The 18,788-nt window shown below is 34.5% G+C and overlaps 1 long non-coding RNA gene, 1 other non-coding gene and 2 pseudogenes across 2 annotated transcripts; all 4 read right to left on the bottom strand.

Annotated features, from left to right (window-relative positions):
* Positions 1-6,204: 6,204 nt before the first annotated feature.
* LOC104706575 (uncharacterized) lies at positions 6,205-9,162 on the bottom strand. The gene is made up of 12 exons (XR_015564487.1): positions 8,980-9,162; positions 8,557-8,665; positions 8,117-8,227; positions 7,942-8,033; positions 7,765-7,863; positions 7,578-7,672; positions 7,389-7,493; positions 6,978-7,321; positions 6,888-6,901; positions 6,677-6,783; positions 6,447-6,589; positions 6,205-6,346 (listed from the first exon to the last, which is right to left on the bottom strand). It is a non-coding gene; the product is annotated as an uncharacterized LOC104706575 (transcript).
* Positions 9,163-10,954: 1,792 nt separating this feature from the next.
* LOC104706576 (uncharacterized) lies at positions 10,955-12,648 on the bottom strand. The gene is made up of 4 exons (XR_754457.3): positions 12,342-12,648; positions 11,670-12,005; positions 11,524-11,585; positions 10,955-11,322 (listed from the first exon to the last, which is right to left on the bottom strand). It is a non-coding gene; the product is annotated as an uncharacterized LOC104706576 (long non-coding RNA).
* Positions 12,649-13,898: 1,250 nt separating this feature from the next.
* Positions 13,899-14,702, bottom strand: LOC147939761 (secreted RxLR effector protein 161 pseudogene; annotated as a pseudogene).
* Positions 14,703-17,512: 2,810 nt separating this feature from the next.
* Positions 17,513-18,551, bottom strand: LOC147939762 (uncharacterized; annotated as a pseudogene).
* Positions 18,552-18,788: the final 237 nt, after the last annotated feature.

Raw genomic sequence — 18,788 nt, forward strand, 5'->3', positions numbered from 1 at the left:
CGGAAAACTTCATCTTTCTCGACTAGGGATAATTGGTATCTTCAAATCTTCAAGCTGACTAAACAAACTGACAGTTTCAAACTGTCAGTTTCTCCTCCCATTCGATTTGCGCTTGTGTCATAAATGTCACTATGTCAGGAATCCCGTCTCCGGATTGGCTTATGAAATTATAGCAACTTCTATAAATTCTATCGTACTCCTTAAGAGCATCGCAAACTCACCATTTTCTATAAACTCTAAATCTACTTCATTTCATCTATATTTTCTCCTTTAAAATAGGCGTTCGCTATTTTTTCTCTATATATGTATAGAAACTCTATATCTTTCTCTATAGTAGAGTTAAACGTTTTTATTTACAAAGTTGTCTTTTCATTTTTATTTTTTTTCAAACCGTATGATCAAAATAAATACATTAATATTTTGGGTTGGTTTTAGAGACTTAAAATTATGATAACGAAGTTATTTATAATTTTATTAATAATGAGTGAGATTAATATATTTTACCGCTGTTTATTTATCTTTGCTAATTTCGGAACAGTCTTATTGGGCTGTATCTATTGGGTGTTATTTTCTGTTGGGCTAAAATCCATTACTTGTTAATTAATGACGGTTGTTTGTAAACCCTAATCTCTTGTGTTGTAACCCTAAGTCGTGTGTATATAAACGACATTCCGAAGTATGAATGAAATCAAGCAAGTTCAATATCCAATTCTACAAGTCTAAAACATCATAATCAAACTTTAGCTTTAGCTTTAAACTTTAGCTTTACCTTTAAACTACTCTTGGAAGTATTTGGTGTAATCATTCGGTCCATAATATAAATATACTACCAAGAATTTCACCGTTCCTTCATGTGTTTAAAGTCTATTAGGTAACTGTTCAGCAAAACAAAAGGTCTGTTGGGTTACTACTCTAACAATCATGACAATACGTTTTCCATTACTTCAACATATCGATTGCATTCTGAATGGTTCATACAAGGTTTTATATAATTGAGATTTATAAGTCTTAACTGTTTTGCTAAGTTGGCATATGATGTTGTGAAGATATATATAAACTGATTGTAAGAAAATTAAGTTAAATCGAGAGTTTGTCTTGATCATAGAAGATAAGGATACATTATTAATTTATCCCCTATATAATATTACGGAAGTACACAACTTTTATCTGTAAACTATATAATATATATAGATGATTCTCTGATTATAAACTTATGACATTCATAATTTAGGTGAATTATAATATACAGATTAGTTTGATTTTTAGTAATTAAGGATAGTATGGATTTAGTTAATTATAATAACATATAAAATCAACTATAGGTAACATTTAAAAGATAAGAAAATCTCTCAACCTAATTAAAACAAAAATATGTGATTATTCTTTCACTTTTATTTGATTTTATATATAAATAAATTTGAATTATTATATAATGTATTTAGTTAATAAAATTTATGATTTTTTAAGCATATGATATAATTTAAATTTTTTTAAACGGACATATATTGCTAAACTAATGAATAAAAAAATGTATAAAATGTCTCACATCGTCTAAGAAAACTAGGCAAATATTCAAAGTCATAATATAAAAATGAGACCAAATTGATTTCGAATACGAATAGTAGGAACCTTGATTTATCAGGCGTTGAAATTTAAAAATTTTATACGGTTTATTTCGGTTCTTTATTTTACAGAATTTCAAATTTTATTAACTTTAAAATTTTTAACAATATGAATATTAGATTAACCGACATGTCTAATTAAGTTGATTAAATTAATACTATAACAAAAAAAAATCTGCGGTATATTGTAGGTTAAGTCATAGAATTAACAATCAAAATATAATATATAATTTTAACACTAAACAAATCAAATAAAATTAACAAACAAAAATCCATTTTCTTCTTATCAAATAACTTAACTTGCGGTGTACCACAGGTCAAAATCTAAATCTTACAAAATAGATGTTTTTTCCATAAATCATATTTAGCATATGATTTCATGATATAGTGTTTCATCCAAAGAGAAAAAAACTTTTAAAACAAATAAAACAATCACATATATGATACTTTAAAATAAAAATTACAAAATTATCAAAAGAAATTTCAATCCGTGCTCTAGCACGAGTCCAATTCTAGTTATTTTTTATTTGGATAATAGCAAGTCGAAGGGGTAAACAATCTAGGGATCAATGACCTTCTTCTATGTCACATAGAAAACCTGGAAATAGTAGAAACCCCGAGTAGTTTTCATCGAAGCAGCAAAGGAAGGTGAAGAGCCCATCAGTTTTGGGGATGATGCTTCTCTTGTTAGTTACGGAGATGGCTGGAAGTTAAAGACAGTGGTTGATTCTGATTTTCCCGGTAACTTAGACCTTGTCTGTTTCAGCTTTTGGATTCAAGAAATTGGTTTCTGTGTTCTAGTTGTGGTTAACTAAAAATAGTAAAATCATATGTTCTCAAATGCTTCTCATGCTGTTATATTTCAAGTCTTGTTATAGAATTGTGATTGGTGACATATGAGAGCTCTAGTTTAGTGATGGAGTTACAAGAATCTTAGTGATTTTGTAGATGGTAGTCATAGTGACAATATGCACTTGGTTGAATGTTAATGCCAGAAACACACAGATTCTTAGGATTTTTTCAAGAAGCACTTTGCTTTTGGTTTTTTGGATAAAATATAACAGTGGTGATTCAGATGCTAATGTAGTAAAATTTTGCTGGGTGTACATTTTTTGATGCATCAAAACCGATGGAAATGGTTACAATGAGATAGAATCATTAAGACTGTAATCTAGACTTCTTCACCTTTTTTTTTTTTTTTTTTTTTTTGATGCAGGAACTGAGAGATAAAATCTACCACAGCACTTTCCTTCTGTGATATCAATGGTAATTAACTTGATTTTGTTAGTCACTTCATAGCAAGATTGTGTTACAAATTTCTTAATACTTTATACCATCGTCATTGCCCTTAGTTTCTAAGTTCTACTGAATATACTATCCAATTTCAAAGCTTAAGTAGAGTGAAGGGAGCTAGAACCATAACTAACAATAAGCTTCTTCAGTCTCATATAACTCTTTCTCAGCTTGTTTTCTTGCTTGAGATCTTGTGTTGGTTTCATATCCCTTTGACTGTGTTATGTGATTTCCCCTGCAGCCCCCCCCCCGTTTCAAAGTACTCTTCTTTCTTTTTGTTTTGTTGTTGTATTGATATAAGACCACAAGATCAAATTGAAACTAAACATATTGAGCACCTTGCTATGTTAAAGGTCACAATGATTCTGTGTTTCCATGAGCTTAATATTCCAAAGTTTTATGTAATATAAAAAATTTAAATAATTGTTTTCTCATTTTAGATTATTAAAATTTGATAATTAATAAACACAAATTAAAAAAATAATTATTTAAATGATTGAGCAACTTTCTTTGAAGTTTTCTAGTGGAGGGATGATTTTACAAGTTCTTTTAGGGTTGCTTTAATTAATTTAGTATTAATTATAGGGAGAGTTACATTAATATTACATAAAAGCTTCCTTATTACAAAAGTAGCACACAATTGTCGGTAATTACTAGAATAAATTATGTACCCACTATACCCTTGAAACTAGTATTGAGAAAAAACGCATTTACGGCTAATGCCATTAGTGGAAAATAAAAAACATTGGGAACTGGGAGAAAGTCTACCGGTTCTTTGACGGTACATTTTTCTGGTACATAAAGTTGGTAGTTATAGTTGGTATATTAAGGTGGCAGATTGAAGGGGTACATTAGATTTACTTGGTATACTTAGTTGTAGTGTTGGTACACTTATGGTTAAGGTAGATTAATCAGATAGATATATGATTGTGTTAGATTAAGTTGGTAGAGAAACTGCCTTTGATGATAGACTTATGTTTTGAGCGGGTAGATCGATAGACTTAAAAGGTAGGGAAGTATTTATGGTAGATTAATGGCCCGTTGCGACAGATATATGTGACAGACTTAGTCTTTAACAGATATTTTTGGTATACTTTCTTTGTTTTTTGAAATAGTTTTAGTAGTGTACTGATAGACTTTTATTTTATGGTAGATTAAGTAGGCATTTTTGACAGTTGTAAAGTCTTACCAGAATAATATGAATTTGTTTGATCAAGCAAAGACAATATAGAGTTGTGATAGACTTATAGGGGGATCTATATAACTCACTTTTTATAGGTTTTTAAGTTGAGATGAAAATCTATAATAGTTGAGTAAAAACCCCACAAGTGAAACCAATAAAATAGACATAAGTCGTGAAAAAATAAAGTGAGGCTGGGGAAATTAGGGTTTTTAGTCGTATGTTAGAGGTAGAAGACGAGGATATTCTGGTAATTTCGGATTCATTAAACCTAAAATCGAATGTGTACGTACATATAAGCGTGTACGTACATATGAACGCATACGTACACAAGTTATGAACGCATACGTACATATGAAACACACAAATTGTTTACAAACAAAACATTCAAAACATGTACGTACACAAGTTATTTTAATGTAACATTCAAAACAAGTACTTATGTGAGAAACGTGATAGCAATCATCATAAAGTGAACTATGTCATTCAATCTTGTTTGAGACTAATTAGGGAGATAAGTGAAACAATCACACATAAAGATATGTATAACTCAAAGGTACAATATCACATTCTCTCACCATATTCTCACAATTAAAATTAAACCCATCGTTGAGCATAGTTATAGAAGTGCCAAACCCACCGTTGAACATAGTTATAGAGGTGTCAAAAATATAAGCTATGCATGTTGCAGTTTGGGTGTAAGTACATAACATTCTTTTGTTTAATGTATGTTGCAGTTTGGTGTACGTACGTAACGTTCTTGAGATTAGTGTACGTACATAACGTTCTTTTGCTTAGTGTACGTCCACAAATCCGTTTTAATGAAGAATATTATTGTAATTTTGTAGTCATCTTCAACATATCTTCTTCTGCAACCCTAGCTAATATTGTCGTTGTTGTTCACCGGAAATGGAACAAGTAAGAGATGTTACTAGAACAAGTAAGAGATGTTACTAGAACAACCTATGTAATTCGTAATTGTTTATTTATTTATTATATTTCTGAGAGGTAATGAATAATAACCACACAAAATTACATTTTAACTATAGAGGGTAATATTTAGATAACATAAATAGTATTTGTTGAATTGTATTACTCAGTTCAACTAGGTACAACTAAATATATATTTAGATTTGCATTTATATTTAAAATATGAAAATGATAATTAAGGTTTATAAGAATTTATTTACATATTGAACTATTAAAGAACCATGTTTAATCAAGGATACAAGAATTTATCACTTTCTAATATATACTATCGTTTTCACATAAAACACTCTTTATAGTATAAGGAAGACTTAGTAAGTGATCACCTCATATGAAGCAAAAGAGGTGAAACCCAAGTTTTTATGAACATTGTGTTATGAAAACCTTGTATATGCTAATTGATAGTGATAAATCTTGTGGCCAACTGCTAATTAATAATTTATATTATAGTCCAACTGGAAATACGAAAAAATGCAAAAGTTCAACTATGAATATGAGAGTACAACTCGACAACTATGTACAATTATGTGTATTCCAAATAATTTTTTACTAATATCCTGTTGTCTTTGGTTCATTTTACCACATGTGTGATGATTTTAAATGAATATCATGCCGCCAAAAATCTATTATTTATTCGTTTTTACATGATCCATATTTAAACTTATTTTAATAGCTCTAGTACAGTTGCATCAAGTAGTTCAAGTTATACTCAAATTTTATCAGTTGTACCTAAGTGATCTAGTTGTACATAAAACCTCACATTCACCCTAAAATTCAATTAATTACAACCAAACAAATCTCAGAGCTCAAAATTCAACTTATAAAGATCATAGGTTTAGTTAAAAACCAAAGAGCCAAATTTTCAGATATAAAACACTCTTAATTACTTCGTCAGTCTTGATTGCTCACGAAACCAAAGAGTCAATTTTTGTTTTCCGGGGCAAACTAAAATAATTGATTAAATAATTAAAAGTTTTACATTCCATGAGAGAAGGAACCGGAAATAACCAGACAAAGCTTAGCAAACAACTAAAACAAGTGCCATATGTGGAAGAAAAGCAGTAGAGATAGATGTGGAGGATCCCTTTTATTTTTAGTTTTTAAATAAAATATTAAATTAAATTCAAAGAAAAAATAGTGTTTTTATAACTAGTGCAACTGGCAGCTGAAATTTTTTAGCTACGAACAATTAGAAAACTGAAAAGAAGAGTAAAATCATCAGTTCAGGACGTTCCAATTGTGCCCTCGTCGATTTCAGGACGTCCTGGGCCCAACACATTAATTTCCGGTTAACACATAACCGACACGAAAATATTATTCATAACCAAAAAAGAGGTTGGTTCAATGTGTAAGACAATTTTTACATTAAATTCCATGTAAGAAGCTCGTTTGGCAAGCCATTGTGCATCCATCATTTGGAAAGCTATACAGTAAAGATTATCGAATGCCATTTCGTCTTCTTCCAGAAATGCCATGAACCTTATCCCGGCTACTGTTGATGGTTTACCTGTCAAAAACAAACACCAACACATTTGGAAAATAGGAGATATGAAAGCTTTGATCAGTGTTTTGGTTTCTTGAACTTTTCTTTTACCTGATTGAAGATCTAACATTTGTGCCAACTCGTCTAGTCCAGCAGCAAGAGCGATGTCCGCATCAGGGAGAATCTCATGTGCACCGATATCCAGAGCTTGCGGTTCCCTGAAATCAAAGCTCCAACTCTTGAGTTAGATACAAAAAGTTTGAATCTTTGATACACGCAAGAAAATACAACAACATGTGTGAAGTCATGTGTCTGGCCAAACCTTCGATCAGTCATCTGTAACAGAAATTTTGTTTCATCAACATTCATACAACCCCATTCATCAAACAAGTAATAAAAGGGAAATAATTACCTTTTCAAGGCATCCACATGAATCAAGCATTGTTGTTCGTGAAGGGTACTCGACCACCTAGATCAGATTTTGTTCAGAAGAGCATGAGTATTGCACATTGACCCAAAATAATCTTAACAAACAGACAGTATTGAAAGCTGAAGTTTGCAAGTAATAACAAGTTAAGAAAATGAAAATTGTTTAACATCTTAAAGACTAGACATGCCTACTGTTTTATCAGCACGTTCCAAGAAGTTTTCGACTGGAGCAGTGTGTATAACCGAAGCATCAACAAACCCAGTGTGTTCCAAGTTTGGTTGTAGAACATTCGAAACAACCCAAGGATCCATCTCAACAAAGTGTGCCTGTGGAGAAATTAATCAAGTACAAAACCATACAAAAAAATTCCTGCCACTAATATTTCTTTGCTACCTCAGAACATCCTCGACTGATTGCTTCAATTCCTACAGATCCTGTACCACTGTAAAAATCCAACCACTTAGCAGGTCGCAGAGACGCTGGACAACCGCCAGCAGCCTACATAATAAAGAGAAAAATCAGTCTTGGAATGTTAATCTCACAGAACAATAAAAATAGTCAATATATCTAATTACTCTTTACCTGGAGAATCCCAAAAGCTGCTCCTTTAACAACTTCCATCATAGGTCTCACATCCATTCCCCTAAGAGAAAGCAATTTCTTTCGTTTGGCCATTCCTGCAAGAACCAAAAACACAAAACACATTTGAGAAAATCAAACAACAGAAACCCCTAAGAACAAGACAATGAAACAAAGCAAATACACACACCTGAAGTAACCTATGAGTTGTTCTTGGCTGTACTACAACAACTTCTTCTACTTGATGGCTGTTCCTTCCACTCATTTTCTCTTCTTTCATCCTCGCCTTCTACAATGTGCAATAAGAACTCAAGCTTCACCTCTCAACAATTTATCAGAAACCAAATCGAAAAAAATGAAAATCTACCTTAGATTGAGACCCAAAGTCATCATTGGCATCATAACCATATTGTTCCAGCAACAATTTCTTATCCTCGCTTGCTAAACCAGTTCCTGAATCTGCAAAATCACAAGACATAAACTGAGAAAAGACACACCTTTTGCTATATGTTTGATTTTATGAAAGATGGAAAAGTTCACACTTTTACGGCTCGAGACGACGGATCTTCGAACACGCAGTGGAGTAGAGATTTTGAAGAGGTGAATTTGAGGGAAAGAAGAATACGAGACACCCAGATTTGCCTTCTTTCTGCCTGCCAAAAAAAGTTTCAGAAACAAAGAAAAGAATTAAACGGAAGGATTACACAAAACAGGTCTAGTTAAAAAAAACCAAAGAGCCAAATTTTCAAATATAAAACAATCTTACTTTGCGGTCTTAAAATTACTCAAGAAACAGAGATTAGGTCAAAATTTCTCCCAAATTATATCTCTTTATGCAAAATTGAGCTACATAAAAAAAAACTTACGAACCCAACAGATCAAGATCCATAACACATCACCGTCCCAAAAAAAAAACATTTTACATGAATTTGATTGTTCAGCATTTCATTGAATTCGAAACTTTAAAACATGCAATGCTTACCAAAGTAGTAACTGTAGATAATCGGAGCTTTCACCGGTCGATCTGTCAGTTTGGCCGGAAAATGTGACTGCGTCTTTGCTTCTCTGGTAGGCCTTCTTTCTCCAATGCGCTTTTGGTTTTTTTATGGATTTCAAAGCAGAAAAGAAAAACAAGTTTTTTGAAGAGAGATTTCTTAACCTGAAATTGCTAGTGATTAAAATTGAAGTTTTTGTTTCGTTTTTGGAGATTTGATAAGCCTGAAAACAAACATATACGAAAAAGAAAGAAAAAAAAAAAAACCAATGAAGATTATATCTTTCAAGGTAAAGAATTAGTGGAAAGAAATAATTAACCAAAATCTAGTCACTGAAAAAATTTCTCCAAAAACACCTAATGGATCAATTTAAGTAGAGACGAATTTTTTGGATTTCAAAAAAAATTCACCTCTGGATTTGTAACAAACGTCGAACTGTTCTTCGCGATTTCTTTCGATTCACTGTACTCTGAACTCTGATAATTTTTTTCTCCGGCAGAGGTAGAAGGACACTCATCTCTAACAAGAATATGGTTTATTTATGTTTGGATGCCATGATTTTGTCGAAGAAGATGAAGCAATTAGAAAGAATCAATTTGGTGTTTTTATCCAACCAAATTTAATTATAAATGGCATGCATTGTAAATAAATAGACTTGAATTGGGTTATAAGTAATGTGGAAACTTTTATGTATTGTGTTAGTAAGACTACTTTGAAACGTATTGTTATATTCCTTCCGTTTCAAAATATAAGATATTTTAGAGAAGTTTTTTATTTCATAATATAGGATGTTTTCAAGTTTCTATGCAACTTTTAGATTAGTTTAGTATTTTATATTATGCAGTATTGTTTCTGATTGGTTGAACTTGTTAAAAGTAAAGACTTCTTAATCTGCATGTTTTAGTTAAAACATCCTATATTTTAAAATGGAGAAAGTAGTAATAAGCCTATTTTTTTGTAATATTTTAGGTAATTTCCCTTAATTAATATGTGAGTAATTTAGGAGGGTTGCTCCACTAATGATGCTCTTAAAGTTTTGTTTTACTTGATATATTTGAATCAAGATAGTTAAGAGGGAGTCACTATGCCGTAGTTTTGCTGGCTATATATATTTTGTATGTTCGTGTTAATTGTGTAATTGATGTTTTAGAATATATTTTTGTTCTTAAAAAATTGATGTTGTAGATAAAAAAAACTAAAATATTTTTTCTACTTTATGCTCTTTTTACATGGCATTAGTCTAATGGTCGATATTTTCTATATCTATCCAAAAGTAACTATAAATTAATTTATAGATACAAATTATTTTTTTTTTCAAATGTCTGATAATGTCAAAACATCAATCTATTAGGGACATAGACAGTAACAATTAGCAAGTGCTAATTTTGATTATTGAACCTAAAACTCGAACTCTCATTGATAAATGCTTCTAGAATGGTGGATGCTTTTATGTCCCACTCGTAAAATTGTCTTCTTGATTGAAGAGTCACCCCTTAGAGCATCTCCAATGGTATTTTATTTTTGCCTTTATAATAGAGAAACTCTATAATAGAGGTGAGTTTTACTTTAACCCACCTCTATTCTCACACCTAAAATAGAGATTGTTATTTTTTTCTCTATTTATAGAAGAACCCTTTTTTTTTTTTACAAAATTTCCTCTATAAATAGAGAAAAAATAGCAATCTATATTTTAGACGTGAGAATAGAGATGGATTGGAGTAAAACTCACCTCTATTATAGAGATTATAGAAGAAAAGTAGGGAAAACTATTGGAGATGGTCCTAATTAACTAAATTAACGAATGATCTAGCACATGATTAGCCAATATAATTAGAGACAATAAATACCATGGATCATTCCTTTTTACATTTCTAGAAGCGAATCATTCAAAAAAAAACAGTTTTTAACATAATGGGTTTCTGATAGTTGAAGTGTAAAGGCAAGTTTAATGGTATTTAATTTGATTAGTGTGTAACTAAAAGAAGGACCCTCTGGTGCGTGAGGCTAATTTTGACCCCTTCCCCACGAAAAGTAGCTTGGAGAATACAAAACCAGCTACCACGTGTATGACTAAGACCGTCGTTGTGAGCTCATTGACATTTGTAGATGTTCATTAAAATCACCGGATCGACCTTCTATTTCCACCTCAAAATTACCGCATCGTATTAGATCCACCCAGAATTTTGATCTCTTTGCATATGTCCCTGACCAAATGACTCTCAAGTCTCAACCAATTTCTACCCAAAATCGAAATTTTTCAATCTATTTCTCCATATACCAGAATTTAAATGGTTTAGAAACTAAACCCAATAAAAACCAATTTTAAAACCGGTCCGACCTAACCAGTAATTTCTTCTCCGTTCAAAGACATGTCCATCGGAATTAGAATGTAGCCATTAGATTGTGTATGGACAAGTTTCGTTAAATTGGCTATGGTCATATTGTAATAGAGAGATGACAATAAGGTAGACCAAAAAACACTGCAGTAGTTGTACAACCATATTAAAGGTAGACACAAACAACAAGAATACATGTCCATCGACTAGGATCGTGGTAGAAGAAACGGTAGACAAAAACAGCAGATATACAATTTCCACCGCATAGGACAAACATTAAGTATTGTTTGTACAAAAATGGGCTAATAATTATTGTGTAACTTGCAAATGGTCCATCAGCGAGTGGACATCTACCTTGTATGTCTGATCTGGTCCACCATGGCCACATCATTGTCAGTGAGTATCCCAACAACATTACTACAGTAACGAGAAATGAATATGTTAGTTAATTGATAGACAAACGGGTTTTGAATAACAATTTTCACAATCAACAATGGATGACCAAACATATATGAATATATAAATGGGGACATGGTTGTGATGGACATGAATCATGCCTATTTAGTCTAGTCCACCAAAAACAAAGACATAAATAGACATAAATGGGGGTGTACATACCTTGGCTGTTGTAACTGGTCCACCTGATGTATTCTAGGTCATGCGCTTCGTGGTCAGCAGACCTGCATTAGGGACAAACATGTCAACAGTGGACACCTACCTCGTTTGTTGAATGTTGAAACTGAGGAAACTACAGTTCGACAGACCTTAACTGTTGAAACTGGTCCTACGGAGGGAGAACATACCCAGTTCTCCATGCATGGTCATCAGACCTACATTGGAGACATAATAATGGGAGGGAAATAAACATTTCCTTCATTGATTTTGGTCTACTAAGACATAATAATGAGTGACATAAATAAATTCGGTGGACAAGTACGTGGGGTTAATATTGTGGTCCATCTGCTGAGATAACCTACACAGTGGACAAGTATATATGTTAGACATGGAAAAGTAGATATAATCGAATTTCTTTGAAGAAAATTAACGATAGACAAGAAGCTCTCCTGGTGGATGTCGTCAACCCCCCCCCCCCAGCTAACCTGCACAGTAGGTAACTTGTAAGTTACCAAAGACGGAGTGACCAATTAAGTAACGGTAGACCAAAACCTTTCCTGAAGGATGTCTATCAGATAATAAGTGTTCTATCGTCATATAAAAGACATTGGGTGGACAAAAATTTTAGATCTTGTAACTGGTTTATCGAGAAAAAATAGTCTATCAGATAACATTTGGTCTATCCTTATATAAAAAAACTGGATGGACAAAGATCTTGGATCTTTTAACTGGACTATCAGATCGGTTTCCCTGCTCCGTTTAACAACTATTTTCGTTAGAAATCAGGTCAGATAAAAGAACACAATACTTCTCTTACATACCAAGGGTCGGGTTCAGAACTAGGTTCTCCTGTCTCGTCGACTGGAGCGGGTGGAGGCGGAAAAAGCGGAGGATTTGGTCATAGAAGTGACTGTAGGAAGAAATTCATCATTACATCCAAAGACGTCGGACTGTTCAGGCGGATGTGCGGTGAAAAAGAAGAAACAAAGAAGAAGATGATAAGAAAAGAGAGAGAAAAAGAAACGTAGATTTCTGAGGAGAAAAGAAGAAACAAAGAAGAAGATTATAAGACAAGAGAGAGAATAAGAAACGAGGAGTTTTTTTTCCCTTCAAATGTTTAAGCGTCACAAAATAGGAGAGGGCAAAAGGGTACTTTTTAAAACCTTCTATGGCAGGCGGAAAAAGGGTTTCCCAAAAATGGCATAGGAGAGAAAGATTGGTACTGTTCATGGCAATAATAGACACTTTTCTCTAGACTATTGTCTTTTCTTTTTATCGAACTTATTGTGTTTTATTTATTTATTTTGCTCTGTAAACCCAAACAAATTTGATTTTGAAAATTACCGATCCGATCAATTTTTCCTCCACAGTTTACATACATACGATTTTATATTAATGTGGTAATGTGTTCTGATTTGTTTATAACGAAACTTGTAAAGATCATTCTGGATGTGTACACATGCGAGGAAAATCATAGCGTTTTTTTTTTTTTTTGGTCTATCAGGGAACTGTTAAGATCAACGGAAATTTTTCAGGTTAGTTGTTTCCATTCATATTTTTTAGATTTTTGTTACTATTCAGTTGTATTGAAACTTGTTAATAGTTAGTTATTCACAATGGTAATGAAAACTTACGAATTCACTCTTGGACTTTTCAGAACTAAGTGATGGCACTAAAGCAATCAAGCCTGGTTTTGTGGTTCTTCCAAACTTTCATTTCTTGTAGTATAATTAAGGTGCATTCCTCTTTGTTCATAATTAGTTTGGGCTAGGTCGTTAAACAGATAAGTGAACCAATCTTTGGCATGCATACATACATACATAAATAATATACATTGCACACATACATACATTGGTCACTTGTAGCCATTCATAAATACTCCCCTGTTTCTTTGATTCGTTGACTTAATTGATTCCTGGATTTGTCAAATTCTTTGTTTACTTTCTTGGTTGCTTAATTTCTGCATTCATTCTTTGCTTCCTTCTTTTCTTGTTTGTTTACTTTTTTTTTTATAAAACTAGAGAACTCAAAGGTGGAAATTCTCTTATTCTTATACATATATATAGTCAAAAGCAAAGCCCAATTACTTTAGGAATCATAAACCGACTTAGACTAAAGGAGGTGGCCGATGGGCCTTATGGTCTTGGACGTACATGGGCCGTGTATGGACCGTGTATGGACCGGTTATGGAAAATCCACTCCAAGTGTTTTACAACCCTCACCCTTGGATAACATAACCGTGCCGATGCTAGGAAGGATCTCTATAATGCGCTTGGGGTGCTGCCTCATTAAAACCTTACGAGAAAAACCCATTGGAACAAAACCATGGTGAAGGAAAAAGTGTACAGCACACGTTACTCCCCCTGTTCCAAGCATCCCTAGAAGTCCTTAAGTCTCTGCATCCCAATCCGGTGCGTGAGCTTCTTGAATGTTGATGTTGGCAATGACTTAGTGAAGAGATCGGCTGAGTTGTCGCAGGATTGAACTTGTACCACTTGAACTTCTTCGGCCTTTTGTAGTTCATGTGTGAAGAAGAACTTGGGTAATATGTGCTTCGTCTGATCTCCCTTAATGTATCCTTCCTTGAGCTGTGCGATGCAGGCCGTATTGTCTTCATATATAACCGTTGCTTCCTTATCGTCGATCATGCCACAATCTGTCCTGATATGTTGAGTCATTGACCTCAACCAAACACACTCACGGCTGGCTTCATAAATTGCTAGGATCTCCGCATGATTAGACGAAGTGGCCACAATACTTTGCTTCATAGAGCGCCACGAGATCGCTGTACCCCCGTGTGTAAATACATAGCCGGTTTGAGACCTTGAGTTGTGTGGATCTGATAGGTAACCTGCATCAGCAAAACCAACTAAACCTTCTTTGTTATAATTAGTGTAAAACAAACCCAAATCTGTCGTTCCTTGTAGGTAACGCAGTATATGTTTAATACTGTTCCAGTGCCTTTGGGTCGGACAAGAACTAAATCTTGCTAGGAGGTTCACGGCAAAACTTATGTCTGGTCTAGTGTGGCTAGCCAAGAACATTAATGCTCCTATAACACTAAGGTATGGCACTTCAGGACCGAAAACTTCTTCATCGTCCTTCTTTGGACCGAATGGATCTTTATCCAAATCAAGGCTCCTTACAACCATTGGGCTAGTCAATGGGTGAGCTTAGTCCATATTAAATCTCTTGAGTATCTTTTCTGTATATGCCTTTCGATGCACAAGGATTCCATTATCAATGTACTCAAGCTGTAACCCCAAACAGAACTTAGTTTTACCTAGGTCTTTCATTTCAAATTCTTTCTTTAGATATTCTACTGTTTGGGCAATTTCACCAGAGGTTCCAAGGATGTTTAAATCATCCACATACACTTCTATGATTACAAACCATTTGTTTGCAAACTTCTTTATAAAAACACATGGACTGATGGGATCATTCTTATAGCCCTCTTTGGCTAGGTACTCACTTAGTCTATTGTACCACATTCGCCCACTTTGTTTCAGTCCATAAAGGGATTTGTCTAGCCTTATGCAGTATTGTTCTCGAGAACCACTCTTATCTTTGACCTCAATACCCTCTGGTAATCTCATATAAATTTCATTATCCAGTGGACCATATAAGTATGCGGTTACAACATCCATTAACCGCAAATCCAGTTTTTCTCTTATAGCCAGACTTATTAAATATCTAAAAGTCGTTGCATCCATCACAGGGGAGTATGTCTCCTCATAATGTATCCCTGGTCTTTGAGAGAATCCTTGTGCTACAAGCCGTGTCTTATATCTCACGATTTCATTATTCTCATTTCTCTTTCTTACAAAGACCCACTTACCTCCAACTGGCTTTACATCGAATGGTGTCCTTAAGATCGGACCAAACACATTCCTCTTCTTTAAAGAGTTCAACTCCACGTCAATGGCTTCTTTCCACTTTGGCCAATCTTTACTTTGAGTGCACTCTAATATAGACGTGGGCTCATGATCCTCATTTATTTCAAGTGCTACCTTATATGCAAATATTTCATCAATGTCGACATTGTTACGGTTTCATTGTATTCGAGACATGATATAATTGATTGAGATCTCATTATTATCAATACCTTGAGGTTCAGCGTCCCAAACCTCATTCGGTACCTTAGGATTTGTCGCGGCCATGTCTATAATTTCCTTAACCTCGGTTTGATTTGCACCTTTCTTAGATTTCTGAGGGTTCTTATCTTTGGAACCTAATGGTCTACCTCGTTTTAAACGTGTCTTAGACTCTGTAGCAACTTGATTATTGTGTTCCTTGTGAACATCAATACGTACTGGTGCATTACAAGCTGGTATGTACGATTTTGTTACTCTCTTTGGGTCAGCAAAGGAATCTGGCAATTGATTAGCTAGCTTTTGCAAATGAATGATCTTTTGAACCTCTGCATCACATGCTAGAGTTCGAGGATCTTGCCAATTTAAGGATGTCTGATTCCATGATAATTCTTTAACCAGCTTGCTTGTCTCTCCACCCAACATTGGAAATTCGGATTCTGTAAATTGACAGTCCGCGTATCTGGCCTTAAATAAATCACATGTAGTTGGCTCAAGCTACTTAATAATGGTGGGAGACTCATATCCAACATATATTCCCATCCTCCTTTGAGGTCACATCTTAGTTCTATGTGGTGGAGCAATAGGTACATAAACGGCACACCTGAATGTTTTGAGATGGTATATGTCTGGCTCATGACCCGTTAATAATTGGGATAGTGAATATTTATGTTCACTAGATGGCCTGATACGTATAAGCTCTGCTGCATGTAATACTGCGTGTCCCCAAGCCGACACAGGAAGCTTCGACCTCATTAGCAATGGTCAGGCAATTAGTTGTATGCGTTTAATGAAGGATTCAGCTAATCCGTTCTGTGTATGGACATATGCCACAGGATGTTCCACACTCACCCCCATGAACATACAATATTCATTAAACGCTTGGGATGTAAATTCACCAGCATTGTCTAGACGTATAGTCTTACGTGGAAAATCTAGAAAGTGGGCTCGCAGACGTATAATCTGGGCCAGCAATTTAGCAAACGCAAGGTTTCTAGTTGACAATAAGCAAACATGCGACCATCTGGTCGATGCATCTATCATGACCATAAAATATCTAAACGTCCCACAAGGTGGGTGTATTGGTCCACATATATCTCCTTGTATCCTTTCCAGAAAGTTCAAAGTCTCCTTAGTTACTTTGACTGGTAATGGCCTTATAATAAGTTTCCCTTGTGCACATGCTACACACGTGAGATTCTTAGGGATAACTTTTTTCTCTTTAAGAGTGTGCCCATTTGAATTCATAATAAGCTTACGCATCATGTTAGAACCCGGATGGCCAAGCCGGTCATGCCATAGAGTGAATTGTTCATTGAACATTTTATTCCTTGCCAAGTTAGCTTCTATCATGTTAATCTTAGCATGGTAAAGACCAGTGGCTATTGCAGGTATAGTCTCTAGGACTTTCTTATGTCTTTGTACGATTTCAGTAATATATAGAAACTCTTTGTTTCCTTCACCCTTTGTTTCAACATGGTAACCATTCAATCGAATGTCCTTAAAGCTCAATAAGCTTCTCTTAGAGCTGGGTGAATACAAAGCATCACTTAGTTCAAGATGTGTGCCATTAGGTAATAATATATGAGCCTGGCCATAGCCTTCTATTAGGCTTGCTATACCCGCAATTGTACTAACATTGGCATTTTTCATTATGAGATTAATAAAGTATCTCTTGTCCTTCAAAATTGTGTGGCTGGATACTATCCACCACAAGTACACTCTTGTCCTCAGTCATTTCTATAATGGACAATGATTTTGTTTTAAACTTTAATAAAACAAGTAAATATGTATTGAAGGAAATCAAATCATTGAATTTAAACCAAATAATTATCCAATCAAATTATCCAATCAAATGTAAAACATAAAACATAGAAATTAAACCAAAGCAACATTTAAACTTAGTTATCTTCTTTTAGGCAATCAGAAGTCTCATAGTTAAGTTGGTCATCATTCTCATGGTCAAAATCTTCTTCACCATCGAGATGAACCAGGTTAGCCTCTGGATTTTTCTTCAAGCTCTCTTGATAGAGGTCAATGAGAAACTTAGGTGTTCTGCACATCTTGGCCCAATGATTAGACATACCACATCGGTGACAAACCGATTTAGCCTTGTGTTGCGGTTTGAAAGACCCGCGGCCTCTACCACCATGACCACGACCTAAGTCGGATCGGGTTCCACGACCATAACCATCATATCGGTTCCCTTGGTAATGTCCAACGACCACCACGACCACGGCCATGGTGCTTATCTCTATAGACGTAATTGGACTCCTTAGTCTCCTTGGGTTCTTTAGGCTCTTTAGGCTCTATGGAATTTTTCTTTGCCATGTCTACCTTGTGTGCTTTTGGTAATGGGGCTGTACCAGGAGGTCTCAATGCACTATTCATCATCAATAGTTCATTGTTCTGCTCAGCTAGCAGTAAACAAGAGATTAGGTCTGCATAGGTCTTAAACCCCTTTTCACGGTATTGTTGCTGAAGCAGTATGTTGTTAGTGTGAAAAGTAGAGAATGTTTTCTCTAGCAGATCCTTCTCAGTAACCTCAGTACCACACAACCTCAGGATTGAGACTATCTTAAATAGCTCTGAGTTATACTCATCCATGGATTTGAAGTCCTGGATCCTTAGGTTTTTCCAATCGAATTGAGCCTTTGGTAGGAGCACCGTCTTTTGGTGTCCATATCTGCTTTTCAGCTCTGTCCAAAGGTCAAGAGGATCCTCTATAGTGAGGTACTGGTTCTTGAGACTCTCAGCAAGGTGATGGCACATATGCATAATGGCCTTGTACTTATCCTTTTCTGCACATTCAACCTCATCCTCAATGCATTCGCATAAATCCTTTGATTTCAGATGGATCTTAGTGTCCAAAGCCCATTGCAAGTAATTGTCTCTAGAAGCATTAAGGGCAGCATAGGAGAGGTTTTTCAGCTTTGCCATCTGCACAGTACAAAACAAACATCTGATCATTAGCATGCGGTATTTGAGACCGAACCATGCAACAATTTAAGACTATGCGGTATTTGAGACCGACCCATGCCATTAATTTAAACTCAGGTCATGCGGTATTTGAGACCGAACCATTCCTTGCCGTTACTCATAACTTTCGTGGCTTTGGTATGCATGAAAAACAAACAAACCTAGATAGATACTAGCATGCAACAATTTCTTTTTATT

Source organism: Camelina sativa, chromosome 8 (assembly GCF_030686135.1).
Source record: "Camelina sativa cultivar CO46 ecotype springtype chromosome 8, ASM3068613v1".
Taxonomy (NCBI): domain Eukaryota; kingdom Viridiplantae; phylum Streptophyta; class Magnoliopsida; order Brassicales; family Brassicaceae; genus Camelina; species Camelina sativa.